This window comes from Haemaphysalis longicornis, unplaced genomic scaffold (assembly GCF_048455015.1).
Source record: "Haemaphysalis longicornis isolate Haplotype H1 unplaced genomic scaffold, Haemaphysalis longicornis Haplotype H1 scaffold_8, whole genome shotgun sequence".
In the NCBI taxonomy this organism is placed as follows: Eukaryota; Metazoa; Arthropoda; class Arachnida; order Ixodida; family Ixodidae; genus Haemaphysalis; species Haemaphysalis longicornis.
The window spans coordinates 102,230,282-102,252,384 of NW_027526445.1; the positions used below are offsets into that span (position 1 = coordinate 102,230,282).

The 22,103-nt window shown below is 47.9% G+C and overlaps 1 protein-coding gene across 1 annotated transcript in view; it reads left to right on the top strand.

Moving 5' to 3' along the window:
• Positions 1 to 15,082: 15,082 nt before the first annotated feature.
• The window catches only part of LOC144148413 (uncharacterized), a 69,214-nt gene continuing 62,193 nt past the window's right edge, over positions 15,083 to 22,103 (top strand). The window contains exon 1 of the mRNA XM_077679948.1: positions 15,083 to 15,204. The gene's annotated coding sequence lies outside the window, so the exon portion shown is untranslated. The remainder of the gene's footprint in view (positions 15,205 to 22,103) is intronic.

Sequence of the window (22,103 nt, forward strand, 5' to 3'; positions counted from 1 at the left end):
GAGGGACATGAACGTCGGCCCAAGAGCCGACGTTCATGCAGGATTTTCTATCTCACCGTACCTTGCAACCGGGGACCTCAAAACCAATCCCGTCCTTCTCGGCGATGTGGGGACTCCCCAAGGGCCAGGGAGATCATCCGGCCACTACTCTGCTCTCAGCACCCCTCCTTGGTTTTCAAGATGTCCTAACTTACTACAAGGACGTTAGACGCATTTGCCCCACCCGCACGCCTCAGTCACTCGATACCAAGCGACCCCACTACGTCAAATCCAGACGAACACCCTCCCTTCCCCAGCACTGTACAGCATAATACATCCTAGCTTATACAGCCCGTTCTGTCCATCCTGTGGAGTTCTGGGCCAACATGCACCACATGTTATGGCAGCTACCCCACTATGCAGACCGACAATTCTATTCACAACGAATCAGACTGGATGGCCGCACTGCTCAGCCCCAATAAGGACATCGAGAAGGCGCTTGTGGCTCTAGCGATCCGTGCGTGACCTCCACTGCTTCAGCGAGATCCGCCACAGCAATCATCTCCATGAACGGCCCGGCCACAGGGGGCCGCCGTCGGATCCAAGCTGTGCACGACCACTGACACCCTGAACAATATCGGGCCACTAAACAAAGTTATATATATCTTTCTCTCGTTCGAATACAACAGGACTCGCAATATCTCCTCCGCGAGAACAAGGCATCTGATTCGGCAGAATGGCTCAATGTACAGGGCGAAGAGCACTGGTGACATCGGGAATCCCTGGCGGGCATCCCTGAAAATGGGGACTCCAGGGCGACCGTTTAAGACAAGGCTGGTGGTTATGTCGTAGTAGCAAGTCTCCCTCTATTCGAGTATTACATCCCAAATACTTAAGTGACGCAGAAGCGTAGGCAAGTAGGAGCGTTTACTTGGTCTAATTATTTCCTTAAGTTCAGTTGGATCAGTTCCAACGCAGTAACGCCCAGTGCTGCTGCCCCGCACACTCTCCTGAACCAGGTGTATGTTTGGTATGATACAGCGGCCCACGAAGCCACAGATCTGATGGCTGCCTACCACGCCTCCCAGTGCCGCCTCAAGTTGCTTGACCAGGGTCTTTGACAGTATTTTGTAGTCAGCTGATAGTACGTGATAGGGCAGAAGTAATTGACATCAGGGTTGGATCCTGTTAAAGATTTTTGTTATGAGGAGTGCCCATCATAGATGGCGGTGGAATTTCTCTTTCCATGTGCTTTCAAGGACATCCGGGAGGATGGGGCTAAGTTCCTTGCGGAAAGTTGAGTAGAACTCTGTAAAAATTCCTTCTGGACCAGGAGAGGAGAGGAGGAGATATGATTTTACTTGATGCGCGAGCTCGCTCGTTAATTCTTGTTTTACGAAATGAATGTCCTTCTAAAACTCTCCGGTCTGTTCCCTCCCAACCTCGATGAGCCCGCGAAGGGTTTCTGAAAGGTTGCGCTCGTTGGCTCTAGCTACAAGAGCCTTCACTCTGTTGATGTGTATTTTTTTAATTGCGATAGTATGCCCTTTGACATAAAGTCCTAAAGTTACTCGGAGGAAGTCCGGAAGACAGCGGTGGCGGGGCCCCCACAGTCATCACTGGAGATCGGGGGGTCTCCCAGGATTCAGGCCTCTGCCGCGAAGGTGTCGGGATGTCGCTGCACTCAGGGAAGATCACGTTAATAACTAGTGATTGGTGTCGGCGCCTTCGGCAGGAGCCGCACAGATGGGGCAGTTGTTGGTAAATGCGGCATGGTATCGTGGTGGCCATGCCCGGGCTACCGCAGGTGAGAGGGTCGCACCAACTCGAGGTCTATGCAGCAGGACCTCCTCCCAGCAAGCGAGCCCACTGGGAAGGTCTGTTCCACGCGGTGGGATCAGAGCGGGTGTGGCGCAACGATCTTCCTTTAGTTGGAGAAATGATTCATGTGGGTCAGTTGTCAGCAAGGGCAGCGTTCGTGGAGCCGACGCAAGGTAACAGGAACTATCCGCCGCATATACGAGCGGTGATAGTATTACGCCGGATCCACGGCAGTGGGAGAGGGCAGCGGTACGGGTCCAGTAGTTTATGAATGTCTCTTGAGGCAGACGAGTTGGAGGCTACATGGTGCAAATCCCGTTCGACCCCTGTTGAGTTCGCCTAAATATGTACACTAAAACTTCCAGGGGCTTGAAGAAGTGCTGTTAGAACCGCTTGCAAGCCGTCCCGGATGGATGTGAGCTATGCCAGCATAGAAGGCCAGGTGCGGAGTCTTTCATAAGCGCATTTTTGGTTCGCTTCTGAATGAGAGGGACATTCGATTACTGTAGATAAAAATTACCAGTGGCTTAGCTCGGCTATGCCAGCATATAAGTAGCTTGAGCGAGGTTCAGCTGGTTATTCTGAGGTTTAATGGTTGTCTAGGATTAATTGATTATCATACTTACTGCTGCTTAAACGATTTACAATCCAATCCAGCAGAGTACAGTCCAGTCCAGTCAATTCCATTCCATTCTACTCTAGTCCAGTCCAGTCCAGTACAGTCCAGTCCAGTGCAGTCCGCTCCAGTCCAGTCCAGTCCAGTCCAGTCACTGCTCCTCGCGCATGCGCAGCACGGCTCTCAAGGAGCCACGCGAAACGGCTATCAATCGGCTCCGGTGCAGCGTCAGACTTGTCTACTGCGCAACGGAGGCGCACAGCTGGGCACGCACGAGCGCCAGTGCGTCTGCTATGACGTCACTGCTCTTGAATGCGCAGACCGGCGAATGTGCAGACCCAATTCTCTACACACCCGTACTCCAATTTAATTGGATTTCCTATCCAATCCAATCCAATACGATACAATTTAATCCCAACCAAATCCAATCCAATTCAACACAATCCAAGGCTCCTCGCACTTGCGCAGCACGGCCCTTCAAGGTCCACGCGAAGCTGCTCAAGTTCGGTCAGTGTAGCTTACGCTACAAAACGCCGTCTTGGGCCCTAGCGGCCAGTAATGCCTCTACAACCTGGGGATGGTTCACAGCCTCCAGTAATGGTCTGCCCGCGCAATGTGCGTCTGTGTTTCCGGTCGACCGACTGTGGAGTCCAATGAGCGGCTGGTTGTCGGTCACTTGACGGTTCAGCCAGGGCGGCCTAGTTACAGGGTGGCTGGTAAGGCGGGTACACAACGGCAAATGTAGACCGCTAACGCCGCTGCCTCCGCAACAAAATTATTTGTGCTGGCTGGCGGAACAGCACTTTGTTAGGTTGACCATCTGCCTGAAGAAATCGTATAGGCGTTACTTCAGGACGGCAGGCGATCGTCCACATTCCAGCTCTATTAATAGCTTCAACTCGGGCCCACTCTGCTTGGGTCATATGCTGGAATTGAGCCTGAGAGACAAGTCGAGGATGAAGTATGATCGTACCAAGAGTCGGGCCATTTTGAAGCTCGAGCCTCCAGACTTTTGTAAATGCATCGGATAAGGCGGAGCATTTGACCTGCTTGTTCGCGGGCAGATCAAAGTCACAAGGCAGCTGACCCTGATGATGAAATCTCCAATCCCAGCACGCCAAAAGTGGTGGCAGTGCTTACATCCTGGCCGGAGAGTTGTAACGCGATCGGTGACATCTCCAGTCTACGACGGCCCCAAGCATTGGCCACGGAACGAATGATTCGGATTTGACATTTTTCTTGAAGTGTTCCGAGGTGGCGGTGTCTACAGCACTTAATTTGATATTTTCTACATCTTTGGTAATTTTTTGGAAAAGCACAGTAATTTTCGGAAATGTGGCATTCATTATCCAACGCTTATATGGCTTTGGAACAGCAAAAGTGTGGTGGAGTTGGGCGTCGCATATAACGAGCGCGTGGTCGGAAAAGGGGTCTGGTGTGACGTCGTAGCGGACCGCCGGTAACAACAAATCCGCAGAAACGTAAACGCAGTCCAACCGGGCCTGCGGCGGGCCACGCCAACGCGTATAGCGCGCGGTATCCCATTCCCGCTTTAAGGCACCATCCACCAAGTCGCAGCTTCGTAATACAGATTTCAAAATTCGCGCCGATGGGTCCACCTTGCCTCTCCTCCCTGACCGGTCCCCAGCATTTAGGACGCGGTTATTCACCCCCAAGAAACACGTTCCCATGGACTGGTGGAGTACGATAGCAATTTTGTTTGGTGCCTGAAATAGTTGCAATTAATATACACTAAAGATGTAGGATTCATCCAAGAAGATCCCTATTAGTGCAGATAAAATAACTCATCCGTCAAATCTGCCGCAAGCAGACACACGCGTCCAGCAGATAAATCCGCTCTGGTGGGTCACGTTACGTCTTTCGAACGTTGGAGCTTTCATACGGGACGGTAGTGAAGTGCATAACCAAGCTAGTCATTTATTTACGTTTACCATCACATGGACCATAGTGTTACACTTAATTCGCGCACGGTAAGGATTCCCAGGTGGTCAAAATTAATCCGGAGCCCTCTGCTACGGCACGCGTCATCGCCTGCATTGCGTCGGCGCGTTAAACCCTAGAACCAATCAGTTTTACACTAATTTATACAGAGCGCAATCAGGCGCTGGTATCTCTTCCAGCCGCGATTGGCAGACGTGACTTCGTGTACCGCGAAGAGGCGTTCCATCGTTACGTGCAATGGCCCATGAACAAGCTCACAAGTTGTATGTGCATGGCTGCAAGAATGCAGCATTATTATTGCTGAAATATCATTCAAATCTGTTTAACTACAGCAAAGACAGATGCAAAAAATATATTCATCAAGCACTTGTAGCAGCTGCAGAAACGAAATGAAGCCAAGCTGAGAAAAGAACGCTTCCGGCTGCTATGGCGGCGCCGATGGCTGCACGCGCTTTGAGCGACATATTTCCCTGTGGTATGTTCCTGTACGAAACTCTATGGCATTAACTTGTTTCGTTCATGCCGAGTGACGACTGGGCAACATAAAAAACAGCTTGTGAGTCCTAAGCAACCCTGTGCAGTAGTCTGGGCAATGGGCTGGGGTGGCACGTGCACAGTTTTTACCGGGGAATGACGACAATGAAGCGACACTGACCCAGGCCACGCTCCTCGCGCTTTGAGATTCCGTCCACTTGCGGGCATAGAGTTTGATAATAACATGTAATACAGGGAAATCTGGCGCTACAATCGCGGGCCGGCGTGGGCGGCGCCATTTAGCTAGGGACGTTCTTCGCCTACTTGGCTTTGTTGCCCATTGGGCTGCTTTTTTGTCTGAAAGCCAAAACCACCAACAATATTTTCTTGTTCATCTTACATGAAGCTTCTAAATACTCCCTGACAGATAGGTCTTTTTGCAGCTTCAAATTTATAACAACAAAACAAATTATATTATTCTTTTACAGTAATATTGTTGCTTTCTTGCAACAAGAGCCAACTTTTCAGCTTGTTTATGAACCATGCCAAGGACAAGTGAACGTGCCTGCTTGGTACGTGACGGAACGCTCGTTGAAGCGCGACTGCCCTATACAGTTGGGCCAGATTTCCCTTTGTTTATATTAGTATAAACATCCGTGCTTGCGGGTAGAATTAAGCCCGGAATTTCCCGTGCCCACCTAGCTGCAATACTGCTTCGCTTAGAACACTTCGTCTACATTTGTACATTTCTAGTATTTGTCGCGGCATTTCCTAGCTTGAATTTTGTATTTTACTTTCGATATCTTTTTGTATTAGATTTCGCTACTGCACTAAAATACACCACACTCTGCGGGCTCTGGCCGAATTTGGGGGCGCGTACTACTATGGACCTTTTACTCTCCCACCAAATGAATTTACGCGGGTCGTTTTCGAGTATTCGCTTTCAGGTGTTTTGCGTTAGTGTGTTTTTGTGGTTCTGGGATAACTTCCAGAAAGTCTAAGTCCACACGCAGTCACCAGCTATGACCAACTGCCATCTTAAAACGAGGAAGATGTGCGCGAATGGCCTTGTCTGCTGAGAATAAGTCGAAGAAGACGACGGCCATCCCGACACTGCTAATCCATCCTAATAATTAATTTTTTTTTCTTTCCCTTCAAAAATTACCTAATTTCTTTCGGTAAGGCGCCCATTTCCTGGCCAATCCCCCTGAGTGGGTACGCGCCATTGAACTGGAACCACCACCACCACCACGGAAGCAAATTTTGTCAAGGCAGCCCGGCTACTAATTTAACAACGCCTTTGCTAGTAAGTTGAGTCTGTTGTATTCATTTTGGAGTCACTGTGAACGGTTTGCATCCATTTACGTTGCATGCGCATTCACAAGTAGACTGGAAGCACCGTCGCAGAAACACACATCTGGGCCATTGCTCTGCTTAGGATTCTGGTCTCCCGAACGGACCACCAGTCATGTAAAATGAGTACTGTGACGTAGGGAGTGTTTCTGATGCTGTCCTCGCTGTGATTTTTGAAGCGAAAGCTGAGCCACGCCCATTCACGGTATGTTCCGCTCTGATAGCAAGCGGGAGCGCCATTGCGCATGCGTGGCATGCTTGGCCGCGAACGGCATGGCGCTGAGCGGGCCGCCGTTACCGGAGCCCATAGAGTTCCTAAAGTATACTTACTAAGAAACTGTATGCCGGAGCCCACTGTCAAAAACGGTCAGCAAAATCCATCTATTATGGCTTCATTCGCACGGAGCATCGCTGGTGCGGTACCTAGTGGCTAGGCGAGTGTGAAACGCCTGATTCACCTGCGCTTGATCTATGAGTGCCGGCTGGGCCGTTTGTGCGTCTTCTGCAGCACCAGCGAATCACGTGACAAATCGAAGTTGCAAAGCTGTGTCTAGCATAGTACTATACATACTACTATACATACTACTATGCTACTATACTATACTACATACTACTATACACTAGGGGGAAATCTGGCGCCCCTGTCTACAGGGGAGCCGCGTTTCAGCGAGCGTTCCGTCATGTACCCGGAAGGCACGTTCCACTTGTCTTTGGCATGGCTCATGAACAGGCTGAAAAGTTGGCTCTGGATGCAAAAAAGCAACAATATTGCCGTAGATGGTTCATGAAATGTGTTGTATTATTATAAAACTGAACCTCCAGAAAGATTAATTTGTCAGTAGTTGTCTAGAAGCTTCATGTACGATGAACAAGCAAAAAATGTTACCCCTCTTCGTTGATTTTGGCTTCGAGACAACAAAGAAGCTGTATGGCTAGCTAAGCAAAGTAGGCGAGGAACGTCGGTATCGGCAATGGCTCCGCCCGTGGCAGCCCGCGACTACAGCAACACATTATCGTCTAGTATATATTAGTATGAAACACTATGGTGTCTAGAGTGCCATCCGACGGTATCATAAGGCCTTCACTAAAGCGACGTACATCGGCATTTGGATGAAACAAATGCCGCGTTTGGCACTACTTCGCCTCCGTTAGTGTAACGTAATATAAACTAACCTAACATAACAGGACGATGCGAAAAAAAATCATTTAATACACCAGAAACTAAGTCATAAAAGTTATAATTAAAATTTAAGAATGTAAAAAAAAAACTAAACGTAGCGTGAGCCGGGCTCGAACCACCGACTTCAGTAACAGGAACCTGAAACAGAGCTTCTACATCACAATGGCAGACGCTGCGGCCTGTATCAGCCGATTTTTAAATATTCGAATGTTGTTGGGCGGCACTCTAGCTATGCGTGGGGTGCTGAGCAGGAGTGCCGTCCATCAGTTGCCCTCCGGCTTGGCTGTCTGTGCGTGCCCTTCAGCGCATGCGCAAGGCTGCATCAAATCACACCGTGATTCAGTAACACGGCAGGCTGAGAAATTTCAAGCTAATGCCAACTTTCGGGGAACAATGTGCACATAATCCTTGTTTTCGCTATTGATAACTACGTTTGGAAGTGTAAACCATAGCCATTTTCTCTGTTTACTGCTGACACTAACTTCACCAAATATTCTGCTGCAAATTCGGTAGATCCTACATAGTTTTTGTGACCACGGTGGTTTCGCCTTTACCCCGAAATTTCTCGCTCCACGACGCCTCGCTATTTTAATCTAAAATAACCAAGCTTCGAAATGATTTTTACCTTTCTATTGTAGAAACAGTGTGAATATTTCCGCTATCAATGTTTCTTTCAGAACTCTCACACCAGTTCCCACTGTAATACGCACTCCTGTTGACCATTTGTACCTCGATGGGTAACCCTGTTACTTAACTAAAACCCCAGAAGGTGACATCGCACTGGTGGTGCTGAATTCTGCCATTGATAGACTCTGTGAATAAAATTTTTAGCTAATTGTAGTTGATTTATAAATATTTGTCGGTTGATGCATCCCAAAAAGTTATTATGCAGAGACCTCTTGCAGGAGTTGGAAATTGTTTCGCTTTATAACCAGGATTGTAGAAGTGACTGATATATCCTTTTTATTGAAATATTGAAGGGGTTGAGATTATGGATATATAAAGTTGTTTAGGCAGTCATTACAATAAAGCAATCAGCAGCTCCCATCACCTGAGCATGCACCACCCCGTTGGTATTGTCGTCACTATCACCAGCCTATATACACCCACTGCAGGGCAAAAGCTTCTCCCTTTATACTCCAATTATCCCGGTCCCGCGCTAACCACGACTAATTTATCCCCGCAAACTTCTTCATCTCATCTGCCCATCTAACTTTCTGCCGCACCCTGCCACACTTGCCTTCTCTAGGGATCCAATCTGTTACCCTTAATGACCAAAGAGTATGTAATGCCTTCGCATGTAATGCCTTCGCATTACATACCCTGCCCGCGGCAATTTCTTCTTAATTTCTACTATGTCCTTATCACGCGTTTGTTCTCTCTGCTATCTTCTTGTCCCTTAATGCTACACCTATCATCTTCCGTTCCACTGCGCGCCGAGTCGTCCTCAATTTATGTTGAACCCTCTCACTGAGGCTGCAACTTTCTGCCTCGCAGGTGAGTACCGGTAAGATGCAGCTGTCATACACTTTCTACTTCAGGGGCAATGGTGGGCTGCCATTTATTATATTAGAATGACCCGCCGCGGTGGCTCAGTGGCTAAGGCGTTGCGCTGCTAAGCACGAGGACGCGGGTTCGATTCCCGGCCGTGGCGGCCGCTTTTCTGATGGAGGCGAAAAGCAAAAACGCCCGTGTGTACGAGATTTCGGCGCACGTTAAAGATCCCCAGGTGGTCGAAAAAAATTCCCTCGCAATTCCCCGAGGGGGAGAGTGTGAAGTGCGAATGCACGGCTGTTGATTGCGCGATTACGGTGGATATCGTGATCTTGGAGTGGAGAGGAGGCGCCCAACACCCGCAGTCACTGAGCGAAGAGAGGAGGAGGAGAGTAGCGCCCGCCGTTACGGCGAGGGCTACACGAGCGCCCTCACGCGTCGGAATGCGGAGCGCCCGCTACGCGAGTGAGAGCTCTCCCGCCCGAAGTGGAGAGGAGGCGCCCAACACTCGCAGTCACTGAGCGGAGAGAGGAGGAGGAGAGTTGTGTGCGCCCATCTCCCGCCGTTGCTAGGGAAGACGAGGAGGAAGACGAGGAGCGCGCGCACCCGCAGCTGTTGCTATGCGGACGACGGCGGCGGACGATTCAGGCTCGCTTAAGAAGTGCATTCGCACTTAAATTAATCCGGAGCCCTCCACTACGGCGCGCCTCATCGCCTGTGAAGCGTCGGCGCGTTAAACCCTAAAATCAATCAATCTATTATCTTAGAATGCCTGCCGAATGCACTCAACCCTATTCTTTTCCTTCGAATTATCTCTGCCTCTACCTCATGGTTGGGATCCGGGGTCACAACTTGGCATAGGTAGATATTTTCGCTTACCATTTATTTATTTATTTATTTATTTATTTATTTATTTATTTACTTATATATATATTTATTTATTTATTCATTTATTTATTTATTTATTTACTTATATATATATTTCTTTATTTTTTCATTTATTTATTTACTTATTTATTTATATATACATACTGCAGCCCAATTGGGCTATCGCAGGAGTGGGTTGGTACATAGAATGCAAAACACTTTTCTGCACAGAATAACACATATAAAAACACAACACATTTAAATTCACTGATTCATAAAGTTTAGACAGAATAGATAATAAGTACAGTGAGATATTGAAATTATGCAAAACTGACATAACACAATCAATTTAATTTCTGCAAAAATTTTTCCAAAGGCAATGACCAATTTCACCTGGTAGTAGGTTCCATTTTTCAATTGTTCGCGGGAAGAAGCTGTACTTAAATAGATTAGTTCGTGGAGCACAAACTTGCAAGGTTGAGTTTGTGGCTATTTCTGGTAGATTTAAGTTCATCGGGCGACAAATAGCTATTTTGCTGTGAGTAGCGGGGAGTATTCGTAAGAATATGTAAAAGTTTAAGACATTCGCGTTCACGGCGCTCGGACAGGGGTTGTAATTCTAGTGCAGCAAGGTTGGATGACGGCGAAAAGCTCCAATCGAAACGGCGGAAAATAAAACGAATGCATTTTTTCTGAACAGATGGTATGTGGTCTATTTCATTTTTATGTCCCCATTCGGGCTTTTTCACATCCACTTCCGGCTCTTCCGTTTGCAGGAGAAGGATCAATTTTCGTAAATTGTTCCGTTCTGTCAATTCGACCAGTAGTTCCCCCCTGCTATTTATACAGCCCAGATCTTAGTTCCCAACTGCCTTGTCACCAGCCTGATTCTTGCCTACTTTAGCATTGAATTATGCCATAACTAAGATATTCTGGGTTTTTACATTAGCCATTGCCGATTCTACATCTTCATAGAAGCGTTCATCTAGCTTATCGTCATGGCTGGATGTAGGCGAGTAGCTCTGTAACACCTTGAGTTTGTACCTCTCATTAAGCCTAATTACAAGACCGGAAACCCTTTCATTAATGCTATAGTATTTGTTTATGTTGCCATCTATGCGTTTATGGACGAGAAATCCCACTCCCAGTTGTGTTATGTCCACTAGACCCCGGTAACATAGGACGTGTCAATTTTTTAGCACCGTAACGGCTTCACCTGCTCTCCTAACCTCAGTAAGGCCTACGATATCGCATGCAATTCCCTCTAATTCCTCGAGCAACACCTCTAGACTCTCCTCACTAGATAAAGTTCTCGCGTTAAACGTTGCAACTTTCAGGTTCTGATTGCGGCCTATCCGCTTCCAAGCATTGTTAGCGCCCTCTGCTGAATCACAGGTCTGACCGCCGCCGTAGTCAGTATCTTCGGAGCCACTGGAGACTGCGGGCCGTGGGTTAATTGGCATATCTATGGGAGGTTGTCGCCATTACTACACCGGGGGTGGCAAATCCTGCTCTGCTGAGGGAGTGCATTACCGGCAATGGTCGCCGGGTTAAAGCCACACCCCAAGCCTCATTCTGCAATTACACCAATAGGCTTATTTTTTTCCGGTGGGAATTGTCCGGAACCGGGATTCGGTACTCTATTGGTATTGTTGGTGTTGTAGTACGGGTTCATTTCCAAAGTGGAAAGAGTCGACATAGTGAATAAATAAAGTTACTTAACCAGTCGTTGAAACAAAGCATTCAAAAACTCCTCACCCCACTCGGACATGTGCTACCCTGTTTGTTTTTCAGTACGGGATTATCGCCGAAGAGACATTTTTTGAGATTGTGAATAAATGTATAAAGTTTCTTAAGGAGTGGTTATAACAAAGAATCCAACAGCCCCCCTCCCCTTACTTGGACATGTGCTACCGTATTGGTATTGTAGTGCAAATTTGTACCCAAGAAGAGGTCTCAGGGTGCTTAACTATGGCAGTGCGAAGCGATCTGAACACACAGCCTGCGGTCATGCGCTCCTCTCAAGCTCCTTGCTGATGATGGTATCTTTCCGGTAGATATGCTTCTTCGTTCTTTGCCCTCACAGGTACGAAAATGAATCCCCTTGAGTGGATGAGTGGAGTTCTTTAACCGATACCAGCAGCGATCCCGAGGCCACCGTTGACAACTATACCGAGTGGTCAGCCTAGTTAACAGCTATAACCACGACCGTAAATATATTCGGGTGGTCGGTCTGGCGGGTACAGCATATTCGTCCTTTTTCTGCCCTACTGCCTGTTGCAATTGGTGAGTGCAAACGTTGACATTGTTCGTTATATAGTGACTACGTGCCGTTAGGCGTTCTGAATGAACCGGAAGTGGTACCCCGTACCTATCAGAAGCACGGTATGATCCTTTCGCGCTCTAGGTGATGACGTAATTGTAAGCGCTTTATACGCCCAAACAGAATTTACTGGTACCTGGTATCACCAAAAGGAATTTTAGAGCAAAGCTTTACTACTTTCGTCCAGCGGCTTCGCGCGGATGCGCAAGTTTACCTTTTGACCGCAGACACCCACTGCGATGCACCCCTTGAAGCGCATCGCATTATTCGCCGGGGCCGCTTTCGGCGCTGCGCACAAGGCCCCGTTTCCATTCGTTCTGCTCAACTAGCGGCGGTGGCCGCAACGGATGTGGCAGCTCAGCTGATTGGCAACCGACCAAGCCCGCCGCCTCCCACGCTTGCGCCGCTGGGTCGTCTCGGGCTACGTGACTCGTCTTGCCCCCGGAGAAGAGGAACGCAGCGTTTGGCGTGAATTAAAGAGAGCCCGGCCCCCTTCAGTGAACATTGCACGGGACCAACCGGCTTTGAACCGTGGTCGACAATGCGCTTACATTAAAGGTTAACTAAGCGAAACCAGGACTAAAAGATACTAAGCCAAGGGTTTGCTTTGCATATCCAAGGTTAGCTGAGCTGAGCAGCAGCCATTGGGGGGTAGGCGGGATCGTGGGTAGGTGGGTAAGTGGGCGGGAGGGCTGGATGGATGGATGGATGGATGGATGGATGGATGGATGGATGGATGGATGGATGGATGGATGGATGGATGGATGGATGGATGGATGGATGGATGGATGGATGGATGGATGGATGGATGGATGGATGGATGGATGGATGGATGGATGGATGGATGGATGGACAGTGAGGCAAAGGAACTTTTTTTAAAAAAAGACAGGCATACCTACCAAAATTTCCGAATTTAAATTGCACAGAAGGACAATCGCACTTAAATTGTTCATTGTTTCCTACGCAGGCCTCAAAGCGATCAACACTGAATCCCAGCTGTTCCCACTAGAACCCATACACGTTCCGTACCATGCCGGCACCAAGCATCGCCATCCTCTTGCTGGTGGTCCTTATTACAAGGATAGAAGGTATTTGCATTTCTACACACACGCATTGAGTAAAAAGGTTGCCCTATAGCAGGTTGTTCTCAAGGTAGTGTTGCAGCAGGAAACACAGCCGCGCTCTTTTGTTGACATAACATGCCCTCGCCAAATCCTACCCTCCATTTCGCGTCCACAAGGGATGTTTTTGTCGGTGCTCGTTTACATAATCGCTTAAATGTACCAGAATGTAGACAGCCGCGCCGCGAAGAAACCCGCTCAGTTGCAGAGGCTGGAATGGAATGACGAAGGCATCGACAGGTTGGCATCGACAGTAGGTGTAAAATCACTCGAAACAATAAAGATGGCTGGGGTAGGGGCACAATCCTTAATTATGCATGATATGAAATAACCTGTAAGATTTAATTTCTCTCAGGGACTTAGAAAACCACTTTAAGGTATTATACAATCGTTAGACAACAAGAACGCTGGGTGCAATGAGATACTTTGTCTGTAGACTTAAGCGAAGAATTGGCGTCGTATTGTGCCATGTAGCTTGCATTAAATAAGACAGTTTATTAGAGAGGTGTGCTTCACACATGCTGCAGAAAGGCCGTGAAGAGTCAGCGAGCCGGTGTGGGTGGGTAACGTGTGTGGCCTATCCGTAACCTTCGTGTGTCCTATCTGTAACCTCCGTAACCTTCGTGATCCGAACATCTGTGTGTCTGTTGTGTGAGTCAATTCTGTATTGTCCTCAGTTTGGTTTCACTATGTGTAGTTTGTTCTGAAGTAGAACGTCCTGCTGGGCGAACTGGTGGGAACTTTGCGACATCATTGAAGCCCTAAAAATATACGGATGCAGGAAAGATGACAGGACAGAGCCCGTCCGGTCGTCTTTCTTGTGTAGGCGTATGCTGTCATCTTCCTTGTCTCAGTCAATTGTTGAGCGCTTCAACTGAGAAGTTCCTTGCCTGTTTCTTCGCTCCAGTCTGCTTTCCATATTTTACGTACGTGTTTTTTTAAGCTTAGTTTCAGGTCGGTGTCGGGTACCGTTTTTATGTCCACGGTGTTCGCTATTGCAGAAGAAGCGGCCATTTGACCTGTGGTCTCCTTCCCGGCGATCCTGGAGTGGCGTAGAACTTAGCGTACGGTCACTTCAACATTTAGTGCGTATGCTGACGTAATGTTCAGATACACTGGATGAATAACAATTGCTGCAAGACTCCTAGGGTGATAATGCCCGTACAACACCCAAGGAATCTGGGAAAAGTAAAGGCTTGAGAAGTTTATGCTGGACTACATGATTTAAAACAAGAAAATGTCATAGGCTTCTGCAGTAAACATGCTGATACAGCAGAATTTGTTAACCCAGAACCCCACATTTACACTATACACAGAAACACTACTGGTAACTTCGCAGGCTCAGCTTTATGTGCTTTTTGTGGGAAAAACCGCTGTTGCAGTAGTAAGCATTCGGTGAAGGAGTTGGGCGACGCTGTAAATAAATACAAAACACGTGCGCGACGGGATTTGATCCTGGCTCTACACAGCAGTACCAGCGCTGTGTACTAAAACTACGCTATCATACCAAGTGGCCACCTGCAGAACAAAAGTTGTTGCGTTGTTCATTTTCTTCGTGGAACATACCCGCCTGGGGTATTGGCAGGCGTTTCGAGCATTCAGGGGCTAACTGAGGGGCCTGCTTATTCACGCCTTAATTGAGGGGCCTGCTGAGGGCCTAATATAGGAGTCGGAGGCTAATTGAGGGCATAATTTAGGGGCCTGCTTCACAACGCAGTAAAATCTCGTTATTTCACACTGCAAGGGGGCGCCGCCTTAGTTCTAATGCAAAAATGTTGCAATTACGAAAGTAAAGAACAAAAGACGTACAATGCGATTTTGGAGCAGTAGAGCATGTGAGCAACAGATGGCTTGAGAACAGCTGCAATGGAGGCTAACTGCAGCTGTTATTTTCGAAGGCACAAGCTAGCACATTTTTCTTTTACAAGCAAATGTAGCGGAAGGCTTCCTTTCCCGCACGCCAGAACTGAAGAAGACACGGGCCCGGCTGCAGCGGCCATCACTACTGCCAAAGGTACTCATTGATAGAGATAACTGACTACAGAGAAAACAAGGAAAACGAAAAGAACAAAGGAAGAAAGGGGGAAAAAAGGCAAGAGGAAAGATAAAACGAAACACAAAGGCAGGCAAGCAAACAAAATTACTCTGGATCAACATTGGCTATAACTGCATTATTAGCATTTTTCTCATCAAGAAGCAGTTTGAAATCAAATAACTAACCAAACGTTCACCGCACAAACATACTTCAGCAACATTCTAATGCTAGAAGGGCAGCACAAAAATGCTTACGCGTAGTTGAAGAAAACATTTCGTCAGGCGATTCATTCAAACTAGAGGTATATAATACGGCCTTGCAGCCATACCGTAATGGGTACGGACACTTGGCGTCATATAACGATGTATATATCATAAAGGTATAGGTTTAACATTCATAGTTCGGTAAACTGTTCACCGGAAATGTTTTAGCACTACGATTTGCTCAAATGAAATATCAAATGACGGTAAGCAGCTTGCCTGAAATACACACTCCGAATTCGGCAAGTGCGATATATAAAGAATACTCTTGGCATTTTTTTTTAAATACAGTTAAGTGTGTTTTTCCAGGTATGGGAGCAGTTTGAAAAAAATGCACATGCCGCCACAAAGGATACTAGAACCCAAACGTTTGAGCAAGCATTTTTCGGACAGAGAAAAGCAGAAATACTTTTAAGTTGTGCAACAACCAGACACTACCTGTAAGCATTTTACGCATGTGAGTCCCCTGGGTTCTACGAAACAGCCCCATCAAAATATACACCTGGTGTTTTAACCACGAGGCAAAAAAGTATGGGTGCAGGAGCAAGATGCACAATTAGGTGTGTGTGTAGCGTAATTTCTTCTTCTTAATTTCTACTAATATGTCTTTAACACCAGTTTGCTCCCTGACCCACTCCACTCTCTTCTTGTCCGTTAATGTTACACCTATCATTTCCCGCTCCATTGCCCGCTGAGTCGTTCTCAATTTAAGTTGAACCCTCTTAGTGAGCCTCCAAGTATCTGCCCCGTAGGTGAGTACCGGTAAGATGCAGCTGTCATACACTTTCTTCTTCAGCGACAATGGTAGGCTGCTATTCATTATCTGAGAATGCCTTCCATATGCACCCCACCCCATTCTGATCCTTCTAATTATCGCTGCGTCATGGTTGGGATCTGGGGTCACAACTTGGCCTAAGTAGATATATTCGCTTACCACTTCCACTGCCTCGCCACCTAGCTTCAAACCGCTGTGCTGTCCTGAGGTTATTGATCATTACTTTAGTTTTCTGCATATTAATTTTCAGGCCCACGGTTCTACTCTGTTCGCCCAGTGCGGAAAGCATGCTTTGCAATTCGTCCCCCGAGCAAGGCAACGTCATCAGCAAATCTGAGGTTACTGAGGTATTCTCCATTAACCCTTACTCCCACCTGTTCCAGATTCAATGTTCTGAATACTTCTTGTAAGCATGCTGTGAATAACATTGGAGAGATGGTGTCTCCTTGTCTGACACCCTTCCTTATAGGTATTTTACTGCTCTCCCTATGCAGGATGATGGTAGCTGTAGACCCATTGTAGATATCCTCTAGTAGTCTTACTTAATGCTCATCTACCTCCTGGTTCCGCAATGCCTGCATGACTGCTAGGGTTTCGACCGAGTCAAATGCTTTGTCATAATCTAAGAAGGCTATATATAGGGGTTCAGTATACTCAGCGCACTTCTCTATCACCTGATTGATCGTGTGAATATGGTCCATTGTTGAATAACCTTTACGGAACCCTGCTTGTTCTTTAGGTTGACCGAAATCTAAGGTTGCAGAAATTCGGTTAGCGATTACCTTGGTAAATACCTTGTAGACGACTGACAGTAGGCTGATCGGCCTGTAATTTTTTATGTCCTTCATGTCGCCTTTCTTAAGGATCAGGATGATGTTCGCGTTCTTCCAAGATTCCGATACCATTGCGGTCATTAGGCATTGTGTATACAGGTTTGCCAATTTTTCAAGTACAATTTGTCCGCCATCCTTGAAGAGGTCTGCTGTTATCTGATCCTCACCAGGTGCTTTGCACCCTTTCATTTATTTCAAAGCCTTCCTTACTTCTTCGGTCGTTACTGGTGGGATGTCTATCTCCTCTGAACTACTGTCTCGTTCGGCATTATCCTGGATGTCCCGGCTACTGTACAGATCCCTATAGAAGTCCTCGGCCACTGTGACTATTTTATCCCTATTTGTGATGACATTGCCTTGCTTATCCTTAAGTGCATACATCTGATTTTTCCCCACGCTAAGACGTCTCTTCACTGCTTTCAGGCTACCTCCGTTCTTTAAAGCGTATTCGATCCTCTCCATAATATACTTCCGTATGTCAGCTGTCCTACGCTTATTGATTAACTTCGAGAGCTCCGCTAGTTCTATTCTGTCAGCTGCGGTAGAGATTGTCATGGTTTGCCGTTTCCTGATTACATCTTTCGTCTCCTGTGAAGGTTTACCACTATTCTGTCTAGCCATAGTGCCCCCGACTACCCGTTATACCTCGGTGGAACGGGAAGGGTTTCAGTTCTTGAGCCCGTTTTAATAAAGTGCCCCCGACTTCTACTGGACACTCCGTGATAATGCGTGTAAGGTTGTCGCTGGCTTTCTGTGTCGTGGGCAGGGCATGTAATACGAAGGCAAGATAACCGCTGGTCATTAAGGGTAACCGAGTGGATCCCTAGAGAAGGCAAGTATTGCAGGGGGCGGCAGAAAGTTACATGGGCAGATAAGGTCAAGAAGTTTGCGGGGATAAATTGGTCACAGTTGGCACAGGAGCGAGGTAATTGCAGAATAATGGGAGAGGCATTTGCCCTGCAGTGGGCGTAGATAGGCTGGTGATGATGATGATGATGATGATGATGATGTAGCGTAATGAAGCAGTGATGTGTCACTGTTTTAAGTCGATTTCGGAAACAATATAGCCGAGTTTCCACTGTATTTGTTGTTATTAAATTTGCCAAGCATCGACATTTCTCGCATCATCCTGAAGATGTGAGACAGCGCGTGAATAATCCGAGTTTCCAGATACCAGCAGGTTGTCATGAGCGTTCTCAAAAATTCTTGAAATTATAAAAACCGTAGCTAAATTATTAACACAAAAATTTAAAAGAAGAGGCGACAAAAAATCCTTGCGGGACATCTCTCTTAACAAGAATACAATCATTCAACACTAATCGATCAAGTACCACTACTCGAGAACGATCCCGAAGATAACTTTTAAGCAGAGGTAGAAATGGTTTATGGAACCCATAACGGCATAATTTATCACGATTATATTGTAACGCCACCATCATCATCTTCTTAAGCGGCACCATCAGCAGATTGGGCAGCTAGTACGGGAGGCACTCAACGCCCGGCCCTCGGTCTCGAACGGCACCCCAGTTCTACTCGCTTCAACCTAGTTTAACCTCAAAAAAGGTGGGCTCGGTCATACCGCCCCATCGGCCGCCTACAGTTTGGCGAACCAGACGAGCGGCTTCGCCATGGCTTCGCAACGGTGCTTCCCCAGCCAAAACGCGGACGACGCCACGCGAAGAACGTCCCAGGCCCTCCCAAGGCTTCTCTTGCTGATTCCGTTTGACTCCATCACAAACCACGCTGCATGGTTCGTCATCCTGGAGAGCCATTTTTATGTAAATGACATCTGGACGCCGGAAATCAGGTACCTCGTGACATTACAGAGGCTTCCTGCTGACCTTATTGAGCAGATCCAGTGGGCGGCCCCAGGCCCCAGTGCGTATGATGACATAAAAGACACTGTCCTCAACCACTATCGCATGAAAACCCAGCACACGACAATCCCAAGAGAACCTGCACCCGTTACCACCACCAGTCCTCCTCCGACACCGCCCTCGGCCCATGTACCTGAACCATCACTAGGTGACGGGTCTGCGACCATGAGCGCGTATCTAGAGCTCCCAGACCTCAGTGGTCTTCCAGACTTCTACACTACACCCATCGCGGTGACATATAGTTTTTCAGCTCGAGAGCAAATTTTTCATCAACAACGTTAGGAGCCAACCGCTGCGCTACTACCTCGCAACAACACCGCTACCTGACGGGCTCCTTGCGCTGCTCCGGCTCCCACCACCTGGCCCACAGGCCTACGAAGACTTGAAGAAGGCTGTTCGTAAGCACTATGCCGAATCGGACAGTATATTTCAATACTACATCGATAGTTGTGATGACACGCCCACCTCCGTCCCGCCCATGCCGACGCCCTCCTCTACACCACCACACCTTCCAATGCCAACTGTGCATACAACTTCGCCGCAGTGTTCAGTCTCGCCTGGCTAGGAAACGCCAGCGCCGGCTACGGCTTGCAGCACTACAGAGTTGACCTTTAGCTTAGTGGAATCTGCGCAATACCATGCCGCAGCGCCACAGGTTGTTGCGTTGGCTTCACCGACCCCAACAAGTATCGAATGCTTTGCCGCTCGTGGCTGCGAAACTTCTCTGCACGGCATGAGGGTGAGCGATCTTTATGAGCGTTGTACTCCCGGTGTACGACAGTCGTCTTCCTCGCCTCAGGTGGAACAGCCTCCAGCAGTGAACAACAGATCGAGGACACCGCGAGTCGAAGCTACCTTCGAAGCACATGAGCTTGCTATTGAAAATCTTCACACCCTGGCTACGATGGCGATACCGGAGCAAAGATTGAGGGACACCCCTCCAAACAGCCGTCGCCGAAAGAATAATCCCATGATCCCAAGCTATCAAGAGACGCGTCAAAAGCTGGTCCCCAAACGTCGACCGATGCCCTGCTCCAGGACAGTATTAGGTAGGCGCTGTAACCGGAGCTCAGCCATCCGTCTACAAACCAACCAAAACGAAACCAGCTTGCAGGATGCGGATCCGACGTCGTTTGAGTTCAAGCGCAGCTTATCATTGCAAGGCTCCGCAATGGCGCCTCCCACCACGGTTGCCAAAGCAGCCCAGACATCGACGAAGCACCGAGCCCACATCGGGCCACAGTCAAGCCTGCACTCCGGTCCTCATTCTGCTGCACCACACTTCACCTTGTCGCTGTCCTACAAGTTACGCCTCCCGTTCGCTCCACCATCAATTGCACAGCCGCTTCACGCCCCGCAACGCGTCCGCGGCCGCACTCCCAGCCTCGACCACCAGAGGATGCCCTTTACCCAGACGCCGCCTCGCTGATGACCAGGACCATGCTGTTTGCTGAACCCCTGCCTTTAGACCACAGACTGCCCACGGACTCTCTCTTTCTACGGACGAACATTACATGTGCCTGTGAACTTCGATAAGTGCTTCTCCTACCGACCCCCCCCCCCGCTTTAACGTACAGTAGTGCACAAAACAACACCCACCTCAGTTTTCCGTATCACGCTCCGTGCTAGGTGGGGAACCCTGGAGCACCACCATCATCATCTTCTTAAGCGCCACCATCATCATCACCGGATTGGACAGCTGGCACGGGAAGCACTCAGCACCCGGCCCTCGGTCTGGAACGGCCCCCCGGTTGTACTCGCCTCGTCCTGACCATGGCACGGCTTGTTCAACGTCAACAAATGTGGGCTCGGCCACACCGCCTCATCGGCCTCCGGCAATATCAAAGTTTGCAGCACAAAACGCTTACTTAACATAAAGAAATAACCCAACCAAAACCTCGTTCTCATCTATACTGCCATGAAGGGTACAAGACAACTTTTCAATTAACTTTTGCGTGCCCACTCCGGAGATAAGCCCGACTTGGTGCTCACTCAGTAGCTCATGCTTTGTTACAAAGGCATTCATGACACCAAACGTGTTTTCAAAAATTTGCTATGATCACAATACAAACAAAACAGGGCGGTAGTTTGAAGGGAACTTTTAAATGCAGAGCATTTCAGTAACTCACGATGTCACCCGCGTTGACGTCCGTAGTCGTAGTCCGCACCCTTCCCCTACACTATATAAAAAAATTGTATCCGGTGCCTGGTTTCGATCCCTCGACCCTGCGGGCGGAACGCAATGTACATGATGCTCGACCCACTGCGCCTCAAAGCCGACACAGAATGGAAGGCTACGAACGCGCCTTATATCATTGACTCATTCAAACTACGTCACGAAGCTGCTGATACAACGCATTCACTACCACCAACTCCCCAAACACTAAACGTTAACGCAATACACCCACCCCCTATGCGACGCATTTACTGGAGCCCCCCCCCCCCCCCGCGGGGAGATGGGCCAAATTTTTTTAGTTTTCTTGTATCGAGGGGAACGGCACGTGCGCATTGTAGCCTGTCTGGCCAAGAACAATCTTCTATTATTTCGTTCAATATAAAAAATAACACCTTTTAAATACCCAACATTTCTGCAGATATTACCGATGTTTATGTTATTAAACTCTGATGCACAGAAGAAGCCGGCCGATGTAATTCCGGGCGGAAGACAAAGAAACAAGGAAAAAACGAAAATGCGACGCAAATACATTCATTATTCCCTGCATTTCTGAAGGTAAGTGGCGCTTGTTGTTAATACAGACAGGCACGGGAAAAAAACTGTAGACTTTCACGAGAAGACGGCGCATCGTGAAAGTAGACGTTTATTTTTCCCGTGGCCGTCCCTGTGTTCACAACAAGCGCAACTTACCTTCAAAAGCATGTTACACCAACTAGCCCGACATCAAGTTTTACTGAACTTTATTCCCTGTATTAGGAGCAAATAATTTCACATAAAAATTCTACATTTACTAGCAGGCACTACAAAAAAGGTGCAACGAGATAGGCATGCTTTTTAACTCAGTTCTCTAAAGTTAGTTCTGATGAATGCTTCTTTCGAAGGGTTCTGTGACTGACGACGTATTCTAAAAATTTGCTCCAACAACTTGCTTAGAGGTATACTTAAGAAAACTTGCCG